The 22,525-nt window shown below is 29.3% G+C and overlaps 1 protein-coding gene across 1 annotated transcript in view; it reads left to right on the top strand.

The window, feature by feature from the left end:
• Positions 1–506: 506 nt before the first annotated feature.
• Positions 507–22,525, top strand: part of LOC139087314 (uncharacterized) — a 61,569-nt gene continuing 39,550 nt past the window's right edge. Inside the window, exon 1 of the mRNA XM_070636097.1 lies at positions 507–1,360. The gene's annotated coding sequence lies outside the window, so the exon portion shown is untranslated. The remainder of the gene's footprint in view (positions 1,361–22,525) is intronic.

The following is a 22,525-nucleotide window of genomic DNA, read 5'->3' as shown; positions in this document are numbered from 1 at the left end:
TCAATGTATTGCAAGTTGAAATTGCACAAATACAATCTAGAGACACAGAGAGAAAATATAATCGAGTCTAAGCTTTTTTTTTTTCATATAATATTAAATTATATAGTGAGAAGTTGATCAAAGCAAGTAGAAAAAAAAAAGCCAAAGCAAAACTGCCTGTTAACTCTTTCAATACACACGCTAGAAAGAGAAGCAAATCGCATTTTTTTCTTGTATCTTGTGTTTTATTTTTATAAAGTTTTTTTTTTCTTCTCCTCTCTCTGAACTCTGTTGTGTGCTTGTACAGCTTCGTGCTTCGCGAAAAGGCATTTTACTATATTACTCGGTCAGTTGGATTCGAGGATTGAAAATGAACGTTAGTTATTTTTAATTTTCCCCTCGATTTAAGACTTTTTTTTATTGCTTACAAATTAAATAAAATATATATAAAAAAAAATTGAATAAGAAGTGTTGATTATCATCTGTATCTGTATCATACATTAAGTGCTCTACATATTTTATATTTTAATTCCTTACACACATTATTGTTGTTAACATTAAGTGCACATTTTTGTATAATAATATAAGATTGGATAAAATCAAGAATGGAATTCAATTGAAGTAAAGAAAGACTAAACATTAATGTGAAGTATACATCGGCAAAAAATAATATGATATGATGTGTATAGTTTGGAAAAAATAATAAAAGAAACCAAAAATAAAAAAATAGTAATAAAAGAAAAACTCTTTTTGAAGATGAATGAATGAAGTAAAAGAAGAAGTAAAATTAATAATACGTTCAATTAAGTGTTAAATTACTATGATTGCAAATATCGAATGGATGAACAAAAAAACACATCTATAAAAAAATAAGCGAAACAAAACGAAATGAATTATTATCAAAAATAATAAATGAAATGTTAAATTGAATCTCATGTGTGCTGCTTGATTCATGAAAGTTTTTTTGAAGTGAATTTATATGTATGCCGACAATTTTTGATAGTGCCTAATAAACATTTATGTTTACCCCACAGAAAAAGTATATACACATTTTTAAAAGTGAAGAAGAAATAACAATAATAATAATCATAAAACAGTAAATGCATCATCTCCAAATCTGGTGATAATTTTCTACAGAAATTAACAAAAAAAAAAAAAAGAACTAACATAGAGGAACACAGAACATTTCTACTGGTTAATAAATAATTTTTCTGATCTATTGGTGCTTAAATGTGATAAATATTAAAACTGTTATATTCGTGAAGATTTTTAATTTACATTGACTCATCACCTGCCTAATTTTTTTTTTGAGACTCTGCACTTCCCTGGATTTTCTCATCTTTAAATTGAATTTCTGGAGTAAAGAAAAGCAGACATTTCGGTGAGTATAGTTACGTCTTTGCTGTATATTTTTTCGCTATAGCAGAAAGCAAAATTGATTGAATCAGATTGAAATTCTTAAATGTCATTAGTTGTGTTCTCCTTTATAATTTTTTTTTTTTTGCTCCATGAAACACGCCCGAAGCTAAATCTATTGTACTCGACAAACTACATAAGACATACATACATTTTGAACTACATACACTCAAATATGTCTAACATAGCGCAAAGTCTCTTTTAATAATAATAAAAAAAACTAATGATCTCAAATAGTTAAAATATCATATTTAATGCTGTAGAGGAGTTTGAGAAGAGAAGGAATAAAATAAAAATTGCCTACCATGGACTTCGCCGGGTTTTGCCTAGATACACGCATTGAAGTCATTTATTTTTTTTTCATGCCATAGACAGACATAACGTATATTATATACACACATAAGTGTATGCATTAAAGCAGATCTAATTTTGGTTCGATAAATTTATATCGCTTTCTTGACTCGTTAACTCAAAGAGAAGAAAATCTTTTTTTTTTTTCTTTTCGCCTCGCGTCTAAATTTATAAAAAAAAATGTTCTTCTTATCAGTTTTCTGCGAATTTAGATTTTTTTTTTTTTTTTGGAAATCAAAAAGAAAAGAAGTCAGGTCAAAAATTAGTTGTTAAATAATGAGGGCAAAATTATTATATCTGCTCCATAGAAGAATTGGGCTGCGTTTGGAATTTCGAAAATATTCATATCTCAAATTTTATGATTTAATGGTGAAATTCTTGTGATAGACTTAAAAATGCATTACATGTGATCTGTCACTGGCAATAATTTGAGAATATATTCTTGAACATAATTTCGGAGAAATTTCAAGTTTTTTAATTTTTTTTATTTTTTTTTTTTTTTTTTTTATTTTTCAATTCAAAAATTTATGAAAAAAATCTTCAGATCACTTTTCTGATAAAGGCAATGCAGACTTTAAAGAATACTGAACAGATATTCCATCAAATTTAAATTATTGTATTAAATTATTGAAGATCTGAATAAGATTTTTAATGAATTTTTGAAAAAAAAAATATTCTTTTAACTTAATATTGGTATGCTGGTTAGCTGACTTGAGCGCGAGATTTCAGCTACCCTACATTGTACAATACAAAGCTCGGGTTTAAAACATTAGCTCAGTTCTATCAATTTCCTAGCATATCGATTAGTTTGATAGCTAAAAATCATGGTTAAATATTTTAACTAAGAATTTTTCAATTTTCAATGTTCAATACAAAACAATTCACATGTATTTATTCCTTGGAAATTTTAAATTTTTTTTACCGTTAAAATTCGAAAAAAATTACCGTTATTTTCTATCCAATTTTAATTTTATTTCCAAATCCTTACCTTTTTTGAATTTTATTACTCTGCATATTTTTTTTTTTTTTTGCTAATCAAATATTTACTGATCGCTTTTCAAAAATGCACTTAAATCCCTTGAGTATTAATACGAGGATTTTCAACATTTCTGTATTCTATCAAGAGGCAGACATTATCGTAAAGATCCAAAATCGTAGAAAACATAATTTTTTTTTTTTTTTTTTTTTTGTCAAATTTAAAATTTAAAATTTATGATTCGTTCATTTTTTTCAAAAAAAATTGTAAAAGTCTCAATTTCAGTGAAAATTAAAATTTCTACAATTTTTTGATAGTGCCTGATCCTTGTATTTTACCTTACATGACAAGAACTCGAAAATACTTATTTTGTTGAATAAAAATCAATTTCAACAATTAAAGTTTTTTTTTATTAAGATCATATTTTTTACCATTTTTTACTGTTTGAATTAAGAACAGTCAAGCAGTAAACTAAGTCACAAAGAAGATCAACCAAATCCAATTGCATTCAATGTGCCATCAAAAAGATTTTTACACGTTCGTATATTTTTCTAGTTTTACAGCTGAATTATTTAGACATAAAATTAATGGGGAATTTATGTAGTCTATAGTAGATCACAAAGCAATCAGCATCATTTATAAGCCAAACCCCGCATGACTGTAGAGCAAAAAAAAAAAGTTCTCTTTCCTCCAATTAAGAGTATTAAATTTTCATGAACGAATATAATAAATTTCAAGCTAATTTTGCGGCAGTATAATTGAGCATCTAAGGGAATTAATTAGAATTTATATTCTCCATTTTCCTTAATATACTATTTATACTTCATACTCTCTCGATCAATTGTTCGATATATACATTAATATTATTACTATTTCATGAATTTTAAGTAACAGAGACGACTAATTGTTTGTGTTGCAAATAGATGAGCCATTTGTTTTGTTATTAAATATTATTATATCATCATGGCAATTGAGTTTGAATTTGTGCATTGAGAGATTAAGCATTTGTGTACTTAATTAAAATTGATTATTGTTCATTATGGATTCAGTCATTTTGTAGTTTTTAAAAGATTTCATCTTTTATGTTTTTCCACGATTTGTTTTCATTTCTTTTTTCTGCCTAGTTTCGTCTTTAAGTCTCTTTTTATAGCTTCTTATTGTATTATTATTATTATTATTATTGTCTTTCAAATTAATCCAATGCTAACAATATTTATTGTGAATTATATCAAATTATGTGCCACCACTCTATAACCCATTTTGGTGAAACGTCTTTATCTCCACGGAGGTGGCACAAATCATTCTGGATGGAATGAATTGAATATTGATGAAGAAGAAGAAAGAAGGCAATTTTCACAACATAAATCTTAGCAGTTATGCTTTAACCCCAACTGATTATTGAACAAACATTGAAAAGAAAAGAGGAAAAAAAAAGAAGAATCTCATCCATATATATGTACATGACTATATCTAGGTATGTATGTATGTATCTACATTTTAGAGGTAAAGATAGGCATTCATGAAGAAATTCAATAAAAATGTTTTTTGCGCGCTTAATGCTTAAAGAAGAGAGAAAAAGAAATGGAATAAAAAAAATCATTTATACATATATTTGTAAGAGCTTAATGCTTCTAATACTTTCAATTCAGAAGAGCAGCAACAAAAAAATATATAAAAAATGAAGAAGTGACGGAAAAGGTCATGATTGTTGTAATTATAATTAATGTTTTTCTCTCAAAAATGTATTAAACATTTTGACTTAAATATTTCTAATTTTTGTTCAATCGATTTCTATTATTGAATTTCAATTATTAGTTTTTTTGTTTTGTTTATTGCTAGCTTTAAATTTCGTTGTCATTAGATGTAAAGATTTGTGTTTTAATAAATGAGGTGAAATATGATGGAATGAAGGAATTTCATGAAATGGAATTTATTAGCGCATTTTTAAGGATTGTGAATTTAATTAGGGCAAATTATTAAATATTTAATAATTGAAAACTATTTTTTGTGACATAGTTTTGAGGTTGTGAGAAAATTCTAAAAATGTTAGGAACAGGACTGTAGCATTGTTTTTAATTCAACGAAATTTAAGGCACTAAAATTGTGAGAAAAATAATAAAAATTATTTTTGAATTTTTCTGTTAAAAAAATTTAATTAATCTTAATAAATTATCCAAAAGCCGTTTTAAATTTTTCAAAAAAAAAAATTAATTTTAAATTTTTTAATTTTTTTAAAAAAATTAAATTTTTAAAATTTTAAATTTTTTTTTGAATTAAAAAAAAATTTTTAAATTTTTAAATATTTTTGAAATTTTATAAAAAAATTTTAAATTTTAAAAAAGTTTTTTCAAATTTTAAAAACAAATTTTTTAAATTTTTTAAAATTTTTAAATTTTCAAAAGTCTTCAAGATTTTAAAAATATTTATTAATATTTAAAAAAAAATGTTTTAAAAGATTTTAAAAATTTAAGATTTAAAGATTTAAAATATTTTTCGAACTAATTTTTAAAAATAGTTTATTTGTAATTTTTTTTATGAGTGTGTCTACGAACCTGGCTCATAAAAATGTTTTCAAGCACCATGCCATAAAAAATCAACAAAATGCTAAAAGTAGTTGAAATAGATCCTAATAATTAAAAAATAAATCTAGAAAAAAATATCAGAAATTTACAAAATAAAAAATAATAAATAAACGAATTTAAATATTAGACACGAAACGGATCTAGACAAGATGAAAACAGACAGATATATTACAAATGACTAACAATTTCTTACCTTGAAAACATACGCTAAAAGAGATTAATTAAAATTTTGATTTCATGCGCGAAAGTTGTATTTTTTTAATTTTTTTTTTTAATATTTTGAAAATAAATAAAAATAAGAAAAAATCACCAATTAACAAGTTGATCTTTGCTATAACAAATTTAAAATGATAATTACAATAGTCAATGAGAGATACATATTTATTTCCATAATCAGAAAATTATATGCATTGTAAATACATAACTTTATATAAATATAATCTCAAATGCATCAAGAGTGAATTGTAATTCAATTGATATGATAGCAGCTATAACTATAACTATTACTAACATTGTAAAACTACTTACTTATTTGCTTTAAATTCACATTAACTGCAAGCACGAAACAAGGCTTCGCCTTGCGTGTTATGTCACAAAAATTAATTGTAATTTATACAAGTGCGTTGAAAAAGAAGTGAATAATCGCTTTGGCTAAATCACAACAACACCTAATAACTTCATCTTAAATAGCTTTTAATATTTCTCTTTTTTTTAGTTTTCATTATGAATTTATTTCTTTTTTTTTCATGTTGTTAAAAAGAAAATTGACGTCTTCCTTCTTACATCCATTTTGTCGCAAACAACAGAAAATACTACGCGCTTGTACGATAATTTTTTGTGTTTTTTGTGGACCATGTTGGGAACAATTTTTTCAACACATTTTCCAAAACAAGAACAATATTGTATTCGTTTTGGTTGTTTGAGTTTCTGACTGTCTACTTTTTTGTGGTTTCGATTTGGATGAAATTCCAAGGCCGAAAACTAGATTGAAGAGGAATTATTCGTAATCCAGTTCTCGACAAATCTCGGGAAGTTAGGGTCTTAACCATCTGCTCCTTAAAAAATCCAAATCAAATTTATCATGCAGAATTTAGGTTATCAATGTCAGGAATTTAAAATTTACGTAAAAATACGTTACGTAGAAACACTTACGTACTACGCATACGTAATTATTACATGCAATTATGATACACGCTATAATGCGTATTATGTACGTAATATTGCGTATTATGTACGTAATATTGCGTATTGTGTGCGTAATATTGCGTATTATGTACATAATATGAAGCATTGTGTGCGTAATTTTACGTATTATGTACGTAATATTGCGTATTATGGACGTAATGATGCGTATTGAGTACGTAATATTTCGTACGTAATCTCAAAAGTTTAGAGGTCGCTCGAAGCAAAGATATTTTATTTTCAAACTGTTATTTTACCGTTGTTGATACTTTTTTCTTCAAATGTTATCACCTTCACATTCGAGTGAAATTCAATTCTGAGCGAGAAATGCGCTTTTGTCAGTCATAAGTTGCCACATCTTGACTATTTTTTTAGTTTTTCTTTCAAATAAGCAAAAACTCAACAGTCACGATAATTTTAATGAGTTCATTTTTTTCGTTTGCGTTATTAATCTAGTTTTTTTTCTTTGCTGTCTCTCTTATACTTGATAAATTCATATGTACCGAAAATATTTCTCTCCTTTCGGCATCCCATACTATAATGATGCCAGCATTTAAAATTTAGTTCAATGTATGAAAGGAAAGAAGAAAACTAAAAAAAAATTATTATTAATTCCTATCTTCAAAAATAAAAAAATTGCTCTTATTGTGAATTTTTTTGCGCTGTCTATACATGATCTTTTTCCTTACATTTTTGCTCAAATCTTGTCAGACTAGTTTTTTGCTTCTAATTGTACTTATATCAAAAAAATGAGAAGAGTGAGAGAGAAGGATGGAATAAAATAATATTAAATTAAAAAGCGGAATCATTTCTTTTAGAGAAACTTTTTTTTTTACTTTATTGATCTGGGGGCAAGAAACTTTACTTTTTTTATGTGTTCCAAAACTAAGTTTCCAAAAGCACTGACTCATTGATTATAAAATTGAAAAAAGAAATGAGCTACACAAAATGGCATTTGGCGAATTATTATTTTTGTTATATTTTCTTGGTGTAGGTTATGAAATAAAGCGTTTGAGGTGCCAAAAACGTTAATGATTGATCACAAATTAAGTCCAGCATTGCAAAAATAATGAGGTTCAATCTAGAAAAATTGCGGTGACTGCCTTTATCGGGATGTGTAGCACGGGAATGTAAATTAATAATTTTCTAAGAAATTGTGACTTGTGGGTCCGAAATTCATCTTTTAAGACATACAAATCCCGAGCGACACAATTGGCGAAGACTCCGCAAGTTTAAGGCATCAATAAAAGTTGCCTTCATATGCTAGTCAGATCTGAAAGATCAATAGCTTCACGTTACATTCGTCTCTGGGCTTTGAGAGCATATAAAGGCGGGTTTCACTTAGCAGAACATTTTTTATTTGTGCTGCTCGGTAAAATGTCCAAATCATTTTATTTCTCGAAATTAGTCTACCTAGTTTAAAAATTTCGGTCAGTTTTGTAAATTTTAATATTTTTCCTGACAACAGCACACGATTTGAATAAAATCAAGCCATACATTGTATGAAAACATTCATCCTGGTACAAACTAGCAAAAGATTTATGTTAAGGCAAGCATTTCAAACGATATCAATTTTCTCTCTTTTTACTTCTACTCTTCACAATAGTCTATAATATAAAATTTTTAAGTGCAGCATACGGATAATATTCTTATGTATTGTTGATGAAAAGGTTAAGGCAGCAAAATGAAATATTTTTGCGCTACAACAGAATAAAAACAGTAAAAAGAGAGAAATTTTTCATGTGCGGCAAGAGATAGACCCACAAGAATGCTGATATATTATTGAAACCACACCGAATATACTTATTAAGAAAATGTAATAAATGATAAAATATAGTAATTTTGAATATATCGTCCGAGCTCAAAAAGCCAAAGAAATAAAGATTTGGGTTCATTACATTAAGTTTTTTCATCTTCATTCCAGCATTAAAAGCTTCATTCATTTCCGTCGAAAGAATATAAGATTTAATTATATTGTGAAATTTAATAGATTATTACACGATGATAAAAATATCACGCCTCATATATTCAATTATGCCGTAATGAGTTGTTTTTGTTGTTTTTTTTTGACAATGAAGAACAATAACCGATTGAAATAATAACAATATTTCAAGACTGAAAATATTCAACTAGTGTAAAATTTCTTTGACTTTTCTTTCTGAAACAATACATCATTCAAATTACCGGGGATTTCTTCTTTAATTCCTCTCTTTCTTCTCTTGACTATGCTTGTTGTTGGCAGAAATCTTTAATCTCAATCGTTTTGTTAATATAAAAATATTTTCTTCTCATTCCAAAGTATCTTTTTTTTAGCAACATTTTATGAATTCAGAAATAATCACTTATAGTCTGTCTAAATAAATTAGGGACATCCATGAAATATTTTCGGATTATTTCTTGAATCATTGGATCGTTCATAAATTTCACATATACTAAGGAATGCTTAGTAATTATTAAGATCTACGTCAGCGCTAATCAAACTTTGCTCCATGACACACTGCTGTGCAGAGTTGAAGCCAGATATTGCAGCACGGATGAGTTGTTTTTGAATTAATCGTCAAACTTTGGGAATGTTTTGGATTTTTCACGCAAACCCTTAACAAGTTGAGAATTTTTTCCAACAAGCAGGGGGTTTTGACCTCCAGCACCATCTTTGAATAAACTCACAGACAAGTGGCAGGATATGTGATGATAGATTATTAATCAAATTTTTACCAAAAATAGATCATTTCTGCTTCATTGCTGATATTAGTATGACTCAATTTTTTTTAAATTAGGGGACAACCTGCTTAAAATTTTGAGAACCACAGTTCAAATCATAGAGCATTATAGTTCAAGATTCAGAGCATTGAGTTTACGAGCCAAGATCCTGGAGTTGATCCTATTACCAATTCAGTTGGAAATTTGATTTATTCCACTTATACAGTAACTAAATCCTTCCAATTTAAAAGTAGATCAAAATCAGTCATTGAAATCAGTCAACTTTCGTCTTTCGATATCATAGTCAAGGAATTAGATTCTGACTATCTTAAAAATTAATAATATTCCTTATTAATTCCTGACTAAACCTTCAAAAGTGCATCAATAAATGCGCTTTAAGTTTCAAACATTTCTTACTTGTCGATAAAGAAATTTTTTGGTTTATTTTTCATAAGCCAGCAAAAAAACTCTTTTATATTCATCACTAACAAAAATAACTTGCTTAATGTGATCGAGAAATCAAGCTGTAGCTGCAAAACAAAAAATATCGAAATAATAATAAGAATCTACCAGTGAAGATGAGAGAAAAGACGATGTATCATAAATCTTATAATCAGCAAGTGAAATCGTCAATGATGACATACAACAAAAATTTCGTAATTATGTGGATTATAAGTGGCTATGAAGCATCGCACTGTGAACAAAAATTTTTTTTAGGAATAGATTTTGCTCGTCTCTTACTGACTGAGTATATAACCTACATTCTCAAGCAGAAATTAATAGTTTCATTTTTGTTATTTTCTTATTCTCAAGTTTCTTCCCAAGATCAGATATTTATCTTCACACAAATCAGCGTCCAAAAAAAATACAGAATGTAAAGAAGAAATAATGAACGATAAAATAGCTCAAGAATATTATTATTCCTCAGTTCTTTTTTTTTGTTTGTATGCATGCCTAAATGTAACATCAATTCAACCAAAAAATAAGAACAAAATCCACTTTGTTAAAAGTTTCCAGCAGTTCCGGCTTCATTCTTTTTTTTCTTACTTCTTTCTACTTCTTACATTTAATTTAATGCATCACCGATGTGAACGATCGTGTCAAACTGTATCATTTGAGACGATTAATATTATCAAAAAAGAAAAGAACATTTAATGGAATGAAAATACAAAAAAAACTACAATATATGCCATTAAAATTCCACGTTCGTCCAACAAGACGAAATTGAACTCAAATTTGCAATACTCGTCAAAGAAACGAAAGATGAAAAACCTAAATACAGAATAAAACATTCATTTCGTGGTACGTCATGCATAAATTATACACCACTGTACTAATTTTAATCAAAAGACGCCTGATAGGAAATCAACAACAATGTGGTTAAATTTTATATATTTATGTTTTTAACCGGCAAACAGGATTTCTTGATGTTAAAGCAACGGATTTTGATTTATTAATCTTGCTCGATATCAATTTATTCTTTAAATTTTCACGATATTTACAAATGTATATGTATTTGGGAATCGATATATGAAAATTTAAATTAAAATTTATTTATATTAGCACGTTTTTTTAAGACATAGAGTAAGACTAGACAAAGTATGTCCTACTTTAAGGAATGTTTTCTTATGAAAAAATTTGGTGTCAACTGTCATTGAATATTCAAATTATATTTGCAAATTAAAATAGTTGATTTTCCCCTTTTATAGTTGTAGACCCCTTCATGTAAACATTTAGTTTGTTTTTGAACTCTGAAGAATAAGCATAATTTTTACTTAATTCCGTAAAGAAGTTCTTTAATTATACTTATTTGTAAATAAGCATTCTTGTTCTATCTCTTTAAAAAGAAGTTTTTCATTGTGAGCTTCATGCTGAATATAAACATTTTTATTATCAATAATTGAATGATTCAGCACGTTTTTGTCGTAATGAATTTCAAATGATACAGAGCCAATAGTATTGTTATGAAAATTCCAAAATTGACAGCAACATAAAGTTCATGTCAAGACCTTTCCAACGATATATAGAGCATTGTTCTTAAGTCATTGTTTTTATCAGACTTCCAATTTAAAATTGACTTATTACAAAGCTTTGTACAATCATTCAATTATTGCCATCGAACTGATGTTAGCAAGACGTGAGGATTCTCTGACAGCTAAATGGCGATTTTTATCGAGAAAACTGAAATTCATCCCAAATTTGAATCTAATTTAAAGCGCCTTGACCACATAACCTCCAAATAAATATTTTTCTTAAAAGATTCAAGATTAGCTCTAGAAATTTAGTTATGAATAAAACATTTTGCTGTTCCTTCTTTCTTTCCTTCATTCGAATATATTTGCTTTTTTCATGATAAAAAATATATATAAAGTTGCATAAATGAGCAAAAAATCACACTCATTACCATTAATTTTCATTTTTGTGTCATTCGTGTATTTTTCCTTTATCATCTATTGCCGCATTGCAAGTGAAGCAATAAAAAATATGCAACATTGTTGATGATTTTTAATGATCGACATCGAAATTAATTTTATAAATCAATATTGTTGTCATTTTTGGTCAAAAATTTTCATTTCAATGCGTTTTTGCACAAGACTAAAATTTCAGTGCTGTCAAAAATAATGCATGTCAGTGGACAATGAAAAAATATTTATGTATAGTGAGTGAGAGAGAAAATATTGAAAGAGTGAGATGGAAAAAGAATAAAAATCATTCGCTTGGTTTCTTTGGTTTGGGTTAATATATCAACGTTACATGTGATTTAAGGCTATAGGCTCAAAATTGATATTGAACAAAAAAAATATAGCAACATTAAAAAAATTTTATCAAATTTTTGTAATCTGCTTTCCCTTTTTTTCTCTTCCATTTTTCCACTCTTAACTCAATTCCGCCGGGTCTGGCCGGCTATAATGATACACTTTTTGCACATTTAAGTCTCCCAATTAAGATTGTGTGTTGTGTTTGTGGTATTATGCAGTTCGTTCTTTATTTTTATATTCTCATTCGTTGCCGTAAGAGCTGTTTGTGGCACAGGATAACAACTTAAAACTTTGACAACATCTCGTACTGAACTTAAATATTCAATCGGTTCCAAATTAAGCATAATTGATTTTTATGCTTTTTGTAAGACAAAAAATGAGACGAGTTTATGTAGATGTAGATGAACATAGGGAGACGAAATAAAGAAAAGAACTCTTTTGTCCATTTACTAACGAAACATCCAATTAAGAAACTTTTTTTTTTGTGCTGCTTCTGCTACACTGTAAGTTTCTTCCAACTGATGCTTTATTACCGAAAATTTTCTTTTAAGAAAGCGTTTTGCTTTGTATTTCATGTGGAAGAAATGGAAATAAAAGAAAATTGATTCTCAACAAACAGCAGGGAAAAGGTCAAGCAGAAAAATGCACATTAAATGTATGGAGCGCATAAAGATGGATTTGTGCTAGTTCAGTAGCAATGTATTACTGTTAATATTACTTCATGATTGATTTCAACTTTTAAAACCCTTTGCTATCAGTGATGTAGTGAAGGTCGATTCCTTGGAAATCGAATTTCAGATTTGGACTAAGGCTCTTAAGCTTGACTTGATGAAATATTGAATTTTCGTGAATATCATGATCTTAGCTCGAGAATCTTGAACAATACAACGTGTTCTAGGCACGTCTATGTCGCCGAATCAATTTGAAGACACAAAGTTGTGAATACCACGTAGGCTGACGATACTAAGCAGTCTGATTTCGGTCCGTTCCTGCTCGTCGGATTGTGTCGCTCAGTTACAGCTACAGCTACAGTCTTGCTTGATCATGACAACTAGATAGTAAGACACAATATGTACTTCCTATGATAAAAATCATACCCAGTAAGACAAAAGGATTAAAGAGTATGAATTGACCTTCCAATAAAATCCGCTAAGACTGAATAAAACAAAAAAAAATAAACGTTCGACAATCAAAGCCACAAAACAATATCCGCAATATATTGGTATAAAAAAAAGAATGAATGGGAGAAGAGACTGATTCCTCATTCATTGTATGTACTTCTTTTTTCCCTTTACGTAAATGGAAATAAAGTCAAATAAAATATAAATTAAACTGAATAAAGACAAGGGGGAGAGGAGAAGGAGGAAAAATAATTGGATGCAGGGAACGCACATAAATTTCACTTTAACTCTCATCAATTTTACTTCATAATTCTTCCTCAATAACACAGTCGTTTCTGTTGATTTCAAAAAAATTGCTCGTTATCACTTTTAAGGTGCTGTAATTGTCAATTTTGAGTGAGAGAAGAAACAGAAGCGAAAAAAATCCATTAAGTTACTTTTTTCGGATATATCTTTAATATCGTATCATGTTATGTTTTCAATAACTGCCTTATATTTCTTTTTATGCCTCTCCATCTCACTCGCACGCTCATCCATTAACGCATTATATTGCTATTTTTTTGCACTTTTTATTCATCATTATCCTCATCACCCAACCAACTTTGCCAACATCATTATAGCTATTTAATCAGAAGGAAATTGTGTGCGAGCAAAGTAATAATTAACAAAAAATAAAGAGCATTCCTTTAACGGCTATAAAGGCACCATAGTCAGTAAATTTAAGGGGAGAAAAAAAAAATTAAATAAATATAATGAAAATAATGGCATATCACAAAAAGTCATTCGTTAAAATTCCAATGCGTAAGAATATGGCCAAAAAAAAACTTTGTTATATTTCATATTAACGTTCATTTAATTAATTTTCGAATTGCACACCGACCAAAAAATATTGTCTCGATGACATGACATTATTGTTAAAAGTTTAATTTTAATTTATATATAAAACTTCTGTTCTTTTTTTGTGGCTCGATACATTCATGGAAATATTTTTTAATGCAATTTTTTTTGCGATGTATCATGCGACTTTAATGTGATTGTTTGGCTGCAATAATTGAATTTCATAAACTATGTACGTTTTGGGATATTATCCCGAGCTACACAATCCGGTAAATAGCATTTTTCTTACCAAAAAAGTGGCACTATCATCAAGAAGGCTCACGGCATAGAAATGGCCAAAAATCTGACTCTAAGCCAGATTTCATGAATTCGGTCTCAGACCAAAGTCAATTCAGCCTGAAACCTGATTTTCGACCATTTTCTCGCCGTTTGTTTTTCGGGTCAGCATGCACGTCAAAGCAATTTCGTTTTTGCGTTAATACGACAATGAAGCGGTGCCCAAGCGAACACTTTGTGCTATTCGATGGTCCCGAGAGCACAATGTTGTCATTAGGACACCCATACGTCGAGACGTCAACAGTAAAGATGAAATTCAGCATCAAGTGGGCAGACAAGCAATGCAAAACGAAAAATTATAAGATAAAGAATGAAGCAATAAAGCAGTTCTATTTTTCAAAGACATCATTTACGATCGACCCCTTCTGACATTCCAGGATATCCAAAAAAGCAAATAATAAAGAATCGAGAAAATGCGCTTAGAAATAACAAATCAGACAGCATTTTTCAATCAATTCCATTATGAAATGAGCAACTCTGTTGTCCATTTTTTACTTGACATAAATGAAATATTAAAGAAATTTGCTCCGAATTGCTTACAAGACTTCATATAACGAATTCTCTTATTGCGTCTGTTTTGGGATACATTTTGCTTCGCTCCGACTCATTATCAATTAAGTGAACAGAAATAAAATAAATGAATAAATCATAAAAAAAAACATAAAACAAGAGAATCAGATGACTTTTTGTGTTGATGATATGAGCGATGCACAGCAATTATTACAGCCATTTATAGAAACTTGTTGTTGAGTGTTTTTCGCATGTGTATACACACTTCAAGAGTGGTTACTTGCCTGTTTGCTTACCTGGCACAACAGATTAATTAATTTAATCATTAAGAATATAAATTTTCATCGCTTTTCTCTTCAATTAATGTTTCTATGCTTATCATTACTATTAATTTAATTGTAAAACTTGTGCTTATTTCCATTTATGTGATCTTCTTCGTCTAATATATAGAAATTCATATCTTGCGTACATGATAGAGATTCCAAGGTTCCGAAATTTTTGTGAAATGAGGAAAAATTTGAGCAAACAAACTTCTTGATCAAGTCACACAAGTTTGCAAGGTTTGACAGCATTTTGATGAAGTAAATGCCGTAGTGCATTTTGAGACAATAAACACATTGTCGTGAAAGACTTTAATTTTTGACGAAACACGTTTCAATGACTTTAATGTCTCTTCAGAGTCACATGACTGAACAAAATTTCAGCCTTCCTGATTAAATAAAGTTTTGTAAACAAAATTAGTCGTAGAATCTCATACCGTTAACATGTATGTATTGTGATTTATACGCAAAAGTACGTGATTTTCACATTTACACAAAAAATTCTTTCACGTACGTCTTAAAGTTATTATGTAATCAATTAAATTGCTCAGAAATCATTAAAATTACTCAGAAATTATGACGGAAATGTTGATCTTATTAAAGTGAGTTACTGAGCATTAATGTTGTTATCAAGGTATTCAATTACATCAAGATAATTTAAACGTTGATCAGGGAATATGTTCCTATAAGGAGACGGAATTTTCTTGCATTTTTTAAGGCTCGTTCAGGAATGATGTATAGCCATAAAATGTCTGTAGATTCTAAGACTCTGGTTCAGTAGTGCGTCTATAATGTGAGTTTATTAGAAATACTTTGAACCGCATTCCGTATGCTGTTTCGGTCCTGGTTCACTTTAGTCATTTAATTCCAATGTGTGCCTAAGATGGAACCCCAATTATGCAAAGTCATCTTCCTTATTTAATTTGAAGCTAAGGTCCAGGGGACCGACAAGTGAGAACTCAGATCACTGCAATGAATTCTAGAGTTTGGAATAATCAAAAGCATATCCACTACGTCACTGAACCATATCAATTCATTGTGCCAATCCCCAAGTGGCCAACTTGATACAATGTCTTATGGTCGACTAATTACAAATTTTACGAAATATTCCCGCGAAAATGTCAATAATTGATCGAAAGTCTAGTTAATGTCTGCTTATTATATGTCATGTTACCCACTACATACTGTTTTCATCTGCAACAATGTAATAAGTTTGGAATGATAATAAATTCACAAGTAAAACTCACCGCCGATATTCTTTTGGCTGGAAGCACTAAACTGAACATGCTGAGCATCCTTACATGCATATCGAAAAACACCATGTCATATCTCTTTCTTGTCTCCACTCTTTTTTTTTGATGCTACAAGAAAAATTTCCTGTTTTGATCAGCGACGTTAATTAATCATTATTAAATTTTCTCATAACGATCATCAGCTTTTACTTCTTCACAATGACTGGGAACACAAACTATAAAAAAAAATGTTTGTTGATTAGATTATGGATCATAACTTACAACATCTCCTCATATATTATCATTTATTTGTGTTGTGCTTTAATGAACTCCGGTATTTTTTACATATTTCTCTTCTCTCGCATCTGCTTGCATGCAAAACAACAGACATCAAGCTTGATGTTAAACTCACTTTTAGAAGTGCGAAATGATTTCATTTCTTGATAGCTATATCCCTCGGAGGAAAAGAAAGAGAGCAGGTCTGAAATGCGAAAAATATTTTCGGACATTGAGATAAATTGAATTTGACACACGTTGTCGGCATTATGTCAATTCATGCAAAAAAGCATAAAGGCAAATGTAATATTATCATTATTTACTTTAATCCCTGCCTTATTTAAAGTAAATTTGTTGCTTTTTTGAAATATCAATAAGTAATTTTTTAACAAATCATGATCATTTTTTTGATACATTTCGATGAATTTCTTAACGAGTTTCTCTGTGGTCGGAATGCAAGATGATGATGAAAAAAATAATAATAAGTAATTCCTTCCATGTGGGAGATATTCAGAAAATACAGTTAAATTATATATATTCTTTCATATTAAAAGCTGCTCTTATTTCATTCCGATAATATCATTAAGGAAATTTTTCACTGTCCCAATTTTTTTGTTCTCGTCCATATACAACAAAAATTTGCACAAAAAAATTGTATGCTAGAAAAAAAGAGCTGCGGTGAAGATTTATGACCATATTAAATGATATACAAGAGAATTTTGGGGAATTTGGAGACGTCTTAAAAATTTGAAAAATTGTATCATTAGATTGGTTGAATGTAGGTGAATTTCAAATGTTTGGGAATTATGAATATTCAAATTAGATACAAATCCCGAGCAACACAAATATAGAAGGGTTCGACAGGTAATTCTTGAGGATCTGCTTAAGCTTTTTGGCATTTCCTGTATGTTAGATGCGCATGCCTGCGAATTTCGTCTGTGCTTTATCCCGAGTAGACAAAAACTCTTACAAATAGTTGATGGCAAGTTAATGTCCAGTTGATGACTAGTTCTAACGTAGTTTTGTCCACTCGGATATAGATCGACCCACTCTTTTATTACCACTAAACCGAAGCCACTTCTGTGTTGCATCTACTTACTTATGAACATCCTTCTCTGGTTATACATATCATTTGTGATCCATGACCTCCCTCAAATGTGCCTAAAGCTGACTCTATGATTGGTTTGCATCTGCCAATACTAAGTGTAATACTGTTTGTATCGACAACTTTATTCCTACATATCTCCCAAATTTAGAAGCTCGATGTCGGAGTCTTTATCATATGTGTCTCTCGGACATGACTTTATTCATGAACCCATAAAAGTCATCATTTATTAATTTTTCTAAAATAAAATTTGAGCTTACAGGTCGTTTTACAAATCGACATATTTATATTCAGTAGTCATAAATAAATAAAAAGATTTTTGATAAACTCAAAATGTCATGTGACATTTTCAAAAAAAAAAAATTTACACAAACCAGGTTCAATCTGACATGCACAAGAAGAAGCTTTAAAAATGCCAGAAGACTTTAAATTATGAATGATAAGGAAATATGCAAAATTTGTCAATTAGTATGCTGAATTAACTAAACAGAGGAATTTATAATGGAATTAACTGAAAAAAACATTTCAAAAATCAGAAACAAAAAGGAATTAGTCAAACAAAACACAAGAAACGTGGATAATAAGAAGACATGTCACTGACTGTATAAAGAATCACAAACTATAAATCTTGCTTAGACAAATATAAGAGAGAAACTTCTCTCAAAATAAAAAATTATGGTACATATAAAGCAATTCAAGTAAATGTGGCATTGACTCTATTGGTCTAGCTTTAAAAGAGCGCAAATGTCCCAATTGTTAATGAATTTTCTAAGATTATTTTATTGATTCAATTGATATAAATTTGTCTGGAATAGACAACATGGATTAAAATTCCGAGCAACACAAGCAGACCGAGTTACACATTTAATACTTATGGATCTTATCATGATATGTCAATTTTATTATAAAACTTAAGATCGATTAACTGCGGGCTGTTCTACTCGGGCATCTAATTGGAATACAGGATAGAATACAGTTGCTCATGTATATAGCAACCATTTTACTGCTCGGGTAACTTACTATCCCAAACTGCACAACGTGTTTGTTAGGGCATCGCATCTATCGAAATATTTACGATAAAATACAAAGTTGTCCTGTCGACACTTTTACAGCTGAATACGATCCATTTTTACGGCAAAAATGCGGTTCATCGCATTGCGATGCTACTTACTAACTAGTTGTTAATCTAAAACTTATTTAGAATCAATAATTTTTTATGAGATAAATAAGCTCATCATTAGAAATTCCAAAGCTCCTCAAAGTCACTACAAATAGACATAATACGACTAAGTCGAATATTTATTTAGAAAAAAATGTACAGCAAAATACTCAAGAAGACATTGTAAATAAAGAGAAGCAGAAAGGAAAGAAATAAGCGTTTATATTTATTTAGCAATTTAAATGCAGACAGTATACGTTGATGCTGTTTGCTACCGTATTGTTTTCTTCATTTTCTTTATTGTCACTAGTGTTCTTTTTTTCGCCACACAATTTTTGCCCTGGCTTGCTAATGACATAAACTATGCATGACATCTAAGGTCAATTTTTTTATTACTTTATAATCTGTTTTCTCTATCATCATCATCATCAACCGCAGCAGCAGCAGCAACAGCAGCATTGTCGTAGTCACATATTTTGTACCATATTGTTCATACTACAATAATCGAGATTTATTAGATTTATGTTGCATGCTAAATAAAAAAAGGTGCAATGGTGAAGAAATGTGAACAAAAAGAAAAGAATTAAGTACTTGACAGAGTTATGCCTTGAGTTGGCATGACAACAAATAAAACGTAATAATTATTTATATACCTACATATCCAAAGCCATCATTCGAAAGCACAAACAAGTGGTTGATTAACACTAGATTAACTCTGACATTAGACCTTTGCAGTTCATAGAGTAATTAATTTTATGCTTTAGAAGGAAAAAAAGTAATAATTTTCATTAACAAGATTAATAATCCAGAAGAGAAAGAAAGAGGAAAAAAACAAAATTGAAATGTTAAAAACTTATTAGAGGATGAGAATGAATAAACATTTGAGGTTAGCGTAATTTGACAGACAGACAAAATAATTTTCTTTTCCTTTCTCACTCGCTTTATTAATTGATGCATATTTCAGCTTAAAATTAAACTAGGCTCGGACATTATTGTTTAGTATTTGATATGCTGATGGTTAGCAGATCCAGATCAGGTTGGTAGTTAATCTGGCTTCTGCCTGACTTTTTGATCACTGATCAAAAATCATGTATTAAGTCGAAATCAATTCTCGAATATTCTTCAAATTCCTAAATTACAGTCAGAAGGTATACAGTCAGCAGAGCACCATCAGAAATTCAGAGGAATATGTCTGATTTTCGCCTCAAAAATCCCAACCAAAAAAGGAGGATGGATTGGCTGACCCTGGATAATAACTACCAAAAATAAAGATTGTCGGTATGAATGCCATTCGCATGACAATATTTTAGAATCCAGCAAATTGCTTATATATTTTGTTGACCAAACAGATCAGATTCTGATCCATTGGTTTCCGTACATGGCACCGATTGCTAATGATATGTACAATACTGGCAAATGGAATTCAGCAAGAGTTCAGTAACTAATTGCAAATTAACTGGTCTTAACCTAAATATTCTAGTTCATAAAGAACATTGCAAAACTATTCATGCTCATGTATATTCATGGCATAAAATCACGTATGTTTCAAATTTATGCAATAAAAAAAATGTAAATCTTGTAAAGAAATGACATGAACGAGTGTCATACCCTTGAAGAAAAACGAATGAAGAAGAGAAGATGAATAAAAAAAAAATTGCAAGTTAATGTTTAGGAAGAGACTGCTATATAGAGCCGATGATTTATTTTAACCATTTAACCTATTTAATTCATCGTGCTTCGCGTGAGTCTTGAAATTAACGCAATAGTTACAATTTTCTGAATAGTTCGTTTTGCTATTCCTCCTCTCATATCTATCTATCTCTCTTCATGTTACAAGCGCGTTTTGGTGGCGCACTGATGATTATACCTGCTCCGCAGCGTTGTTGTACAAATGCAATGTATTAATTAAGCACATTCTCACAATTCTTTATTTCTTTATATCTCTGCCTGTTTTTTTTATTTTACATTTTACGAAATCATGTGTGTGGCTTATGATGCTTTATGCCATATATCACAAAACGTTTAAAAACTCTTTTTCCGCCATTAATTCTCATTTAGCGCACAAAAATAACTATTTTAAGCATGTTAAGCTATTTATTACCTTCTTTTATTCATTGAAAATTGCAACTAGATTTGTGTTACTGCATAAAAATTTGTTATTTTCATTTTCACGAGTATGCAAGCAATTTTTCAGCATTAATTCATTAATGGACCATTAAATTGTGGAATTTTCATTGCTCTAAGTTTATTGGTATAGCACGTCATAACATTAAAAACTTCACATTTGTAGATTCGGACAATAAAATTAAAATATTTATGTTTGTAAATAAATTAAACTTTTGTTTAATAGTTTTCATGTTTTAAACTTAAATTTAACGCCTTAATTTGCAAGCATTTAAGTCTTTTGTTATTAGAAATTTTTATGTTTTTTAAATGAGTAAATTGATTATATTATGTCCTGGATATGGTCTGAATGACTACTGGAATCATTATTATGTTGACACCAGACTTGATCCCATATATTGATGTGTCTAATTACTCTGGAATTACATCCATTTTATCTCCAAATCTATATCGAATTTCACCTGATTTAATACGTTTTGGATGAGAGTCTGACCATATACTCGCATTAGAGCAAATCGAATTATCTTACTTTACACATTTATTGCTCTTTTATTAGCAATTAATGGAAGCCACCTTCATGTGACTGCCAGATGACTAGTTGAGACTGCTTGGGGCAGCAATATAACTCGATATAATCATCGCCTCCCTCAGATTCTGGTGAAAATCAATTTGTAACTTGCCAAGAACAACAATAAGGCTCTCTTCAGCTGCCATAAAGCCTATAAACATTTTTATTTGATTTTCCAACCTGCTCATCCAGTACAAGATCATATAGTGTTATTAATAAAGACATCCATAGTCAAGTTAGAAGAAGCTAAATTAATTGGCATCGAAGAAAAAAAAAGAAGGCGAAAAAATTATTTTTGTGCTGATAATTAGGTTAACATGATGTACGAACGATTCCTTATTTGATAAAAAAAAAGTACAAAAGAAAAATGTTTTTATAGACATAAACATAACCAGAAGTGAAAATCAATAGCTTCAAATAAAATGCCAATGAACAATCAAGTAAATTTTTTTATTATTTCTTTTTACCAACAAAAAATAAAGCTAACTGCATCAATACCTTTTTATGGAGATACAAAAAAGCACCATTTGATTGTAGTTTTGCGTAGAGAATCTCAATTGAGATAAAAGAAGAAGAGGTAAACATAAATAAATAAACCGCACAAAAAACTTACATAGAATCAAGATAATTTTTAATGCAACAATAGAGAAGGTATTCTCAATGCTCATTTAGAGAAACAATATGGAAAATCGATAGAGCGCTTAACAGCAATAAGTTCAAATGTCGTTATTCGATTGGAATTCCAAGTGAAATTCTTGATATTTTCTAACTGTTATTAAAGTTATTGCTGATAAATTTTGATTTGAAAAGTTATGGTAAAAGACAGTAATTTAAGAAAGGAATGGAAAGAGACTTCAAATATTAATGTTAAGCTCTAACCTAACAGGAAATTATTGCTAAATTTTATTGCATTTTCTCAAAATACAATGATGTTTATTCTTCGGAGTTCAAAATGAAACTAAATCTTTTCATGAAGGGGCCAATAAATACAA

The sequence above is a fragment of the Chironomus tepperi genome, unplaced genomic scaffold (assembly GCF_022539635.2).
Source record: "Chironomus tepperi strain 1889 unplaced genomic scaffold, CSIRO-AGI_Ctep_v1 contig_100, whole genome shotgun sequence".
NCBI lineage: Eukaryota > Metazoa > Arthropoda > Insecta > Diptera > Chironomidae > Chironomus > Chironomus tepperi.
The sequence above is the reverse complement of the archived record's forward strand: the minus strand, read 5'-3'. Positions and strand labels throughout refer to the sequence as shown.